Raw genomic sequence first — 3,935 nt, 5'->3', positions numbered from 1 at the left:
TTTGTTCCATTTAAATATGAGATTTCTTAGGCCTTAATTCAGCTGCTCCTTGAAGAGTTAGATATCATTGCACCCACCTTTGACCTTTGTCTTTTGCTGAAACATGTAACATAAGCAATATTTTTTTTCTTCTTAGGCAGAAGTGACAGGTACATATAACAGTAGGTATCAAGTAGTAATGACCACTTTAAGTTCTTTGTCATTTAAATATTTGGCTCTAAGTAACAGAAAACCTATTTTAAACTGTCTTAATAAAAAGGGGACTTTATTGGTACTGTATTTGGAAAGTCCAGAGTTAGTATGAGGTTCAGATGAGGTTTAATCTCGGCGTGGCTCTGTTCTCTGTCTGCCTCACTGTGTGCTTCCTGTGTGTATGTGTACATGCACCCATATATGTATGAAATACATGTCAAAATGATGAAAGCAACTTTAGATGTCATGTTTATACCATAGTTTTAGGAAAAAAAGAATGTATTGCTCAAGCATTTCAAGCAAGGAGTCTTATTGAACTGGTTATATATCCATGTCTAAATAAACCACTATAGCTAGGGGAATATAATGTGTTATATGGCTTAAAATAATCAGGACTGACCCTTTCATAGCATATAGGCAGCAAAGCATGATAGCGTTGGGTACTAATGGGACAGAAAAATGTAGGATTGACTTCTAGGTAGACAGCCAATCATGTCCATTACAGTGGCACTAGGCATCTGAGAGAATGAAAAATACATAGTTGGTTTTAGATCAAAATGGGACATTTAGTTCATGTTTTAGTATATGGCAATAATTAATAAAATGTAAAAAGTGAAAACCAAAAGTATGTAGTCAGAACAATAAATAAGCTAAACATCTCTATACAATGGCACAAAATGATAAGTGGAGCTATAGCTATTCCAGAAATGGGTAGTGGTGACTGAGAATGTTGAGTTTGCAAGATAATGAAGAGTAAACGTGCTCCACACAGGACAGAAGACAGGAGTAAGGTTACAGCTGAAAGTCAAGGCCATGGTTAGATACCCTAAGCATAAAAGGAGGCCTAATCAAACTGCCCTTGACTGTTGCCAGAATCTAATGGCATAAAGAAGCTGGACCTAGCACAGTGGGAGGGCACAGACAGTTTCCTAGTCAGAAACTGAACCAAACTTTGGCTCAGTGACTGGATCTGAGTAATAACCCCATTATCACTTAGAGACAAGAGTTTAAACTTACCTTGTGTAAGACCTGGTTCTGAACTGCACTCCCAGGTGGCAGGGCCAAGGAACTGTATGAGGGAGCAAGCATAGCGGGAGGAGGAATGGAGAACAAAAACAATTCTCTCTCCCAAAATAAACTTGCAGCAAAAATTCTAAAATGAATATAAAAGGAAAAAATACCCCATCCAATAATGTTAGCATTAGAACATGAATTCAATCCTGGTGTAAATAATTTTAAGAAACCATTTGGCAAACAAAACTTTAAAGTGTCTGTGCTCAAAGAGAAAAAGGACTCACATTTATTAAAAATGAACAGTAAATTATGAAACAAAAAGTAGCAAAAACATTAGATATGAAGAACATTTAGAACTCATAGAAATGAAAAGTACAATTTGAGATTAAGAAAAACAAGTATGATAAACTTGTGGACCCAATCCAGCCAGAGAAGGTAAGTGAAACAGTGATCCCTTTTTGGCACCAGCGACCGGTGCTCCTATGAGAATCTAATGCCTGATGATCTGAGGCGGAGCTGAGGTGGTGGTGCTAGCGCTGGAGCAGATGGAAATACCGATGAAGCTTCACTTACTCGATGAAGCTTCACTTACTCGGCGCTCACCTCCTGCTGTGCAGCCCTGATCCTAACAGGCCGTGGACTGGTACGGTTGCAACCAGGGGCTTAGGGACCCCTGAATTAGAAGATAGTGCCGAGAACTGCACCTGGAATGGAATGTAGCAGAGAAAAGCATTTTTTAAAAGAAAAAGACAAATTGATCCTCGAGTTTCCAAATAACATCTAATAGGAAGATATGGTTGAACAGCAATATTTGAAGAGATATTGAAGAGAATTGTCCAGAATTCAAGAAAGACAGGAGTGCTTAGATTATAAATACACTGAATTCCAAGCAGAGTAAGTAAATCTTCCTAAATAGATCTCAGTGAAACTGTAGAACATTACAGATAAAGTGAAAACTTTGAAACTAAAATCAAAAACAAAAACAAAAAACATCTCTTACATAAGTATAACAATTAAATTGAAACAGACATCTCCCAGCAATAACAGACGCTGGGAAACAGTAGAGCGATAGCTTCAAAGTGCTGAGGGAAAGTAACTGGCAACTACAACCATATAATCAGTAAAGTCAAAAGCCATTTTTAAATATACAAAGACAAAAGAGTTTACCATTCACCAAAAGAAATAAAGGCTGAACTTCAGCCAGAGGAGTAAATCCAGAGGCGAGGCATGAGGATTTTTTTTTTTTTTAAAGAGTGATCTGATTGATAAAATGTCGATATATTTAGTTAATTTTTTTTTTTTTTTAAGTTTTAGGATTCGGGGTTGGTATTTTTTTAAGATAAAGCTAAAACTATAGACAACATTTATGAAATGTAGTGTTCTGTGGTGGTTATAGCATGTGCTGGGTATTGTGTTCACAATATAATTTCTGGATAATTTTAGACTTTTTATTAGCATGTATGTCAAAAATTTAAAATAAGCCCTTGGAAAAAAATATAATTAATAGTTTTTAAGTTAATACAGAAGAACATGGAGAATATAGAGAAAAATGTAATAATGCAGGAGATGATAGAAAAGCAAAAAAAAAAAAATGATAAACAGGAAACATAAAGTAGGATGGTGGAAATAAGTCCAAATAGGTCAGAAATCATATAAATATAAGTTGATTAAATTCACTTGTGGGAAAAAATCTTCAAACAGTTAAAAAGCAGTGTGTTTCTTGCTCTTTACAAGATACACATCTGAAAGCCATACAGAGAGGTTGAAATAAAAAAAAATCCCCCCCAAATTATAACCATAGAAAGCTAGTATAATAATATCATTAATGTCAAATGTTGAAGAAAGGAACATTCATGGGAATAAAGAAGCACACCAATAAAAGCAATACTCTTCCAAAAAGCTAGAGCAGTTATGAATAATGTGCACCTAAACAGTCTCAAATGTAACCCCAAATTTCATAGACTTACAGAATGATAAATCCACAATCATGGTGAATAGGAATTTTGACACTATTTTCAGAAACCAGTATATCAGATGGCAAAAAATTAGGATATAGAACATTTTCTCAACAAATTAACGTTTGATCAAATGAATTTATATGTATAATTTAGACTCCTGTCTTCAACTAATAGTTTATACATTCTTTTCAGATACACATTAAAAGACACCAAAAGAAAGTCTGTAAATTTTGATAAATCCTTGTCCTAGATACCATATTCTTTTACCACAATGCAGATGAATTAGAAATTAACAAAAAGTTTTTCAAATACCATGTTAGGGTGTTTAAAATGCACTTCTATATAATGTTAAAGAACATCACAGAAATTATATAATATTTAAACAACAATGTAAAATACTATATATGGAAACAAGTGAGGCCAGTTAACTTATTACTTCAATGTAAATTTATAGCTTTAAACACATTTGTTAAATGTATTAAAAGTAAGTTTAAAGATACAAATCAAGAAGATAAAAAACTGCATATAAAACTTAAAGTAGAAAAAAGAAATGGAACAACAAAAAATAACAAAGGAGAAAGCCAAAGCAGTTGAACAACAAAACTGGTTCTTTAAAAAACTAACAAACTTCTACCAATAATGATCAAGGAAAGAAGAACAAAACAAGCACAAATAACATCAGATACAAAAAAGGAAACAATATAAATATAACATTTGTTAGTCATAAAAGTATATAATGAATAACTAAACTAATTTGATAAGTAAGAAGTT

The sequence above is a fragment of the Pteropus vampyrus genome, unplaced genomic scaffold, assembly GCF_000151845.1.
Source record: "Pteropus vampyrus isolate Shadow unplaced genomic scaffold, Pvam_2.0 Scaffold287, whole genome shotgun sequence".
NCBI lineage: Eukaryota > Metazoa > Chordata > Mammalia > Chiroptera > Pteropodidae > Pteropus > Pteropus vampyrus.
The sequence above is the reverse complement of the archived record's forward strand: the minus strand, read 5'-3'. Positions refer to the sequence as shown.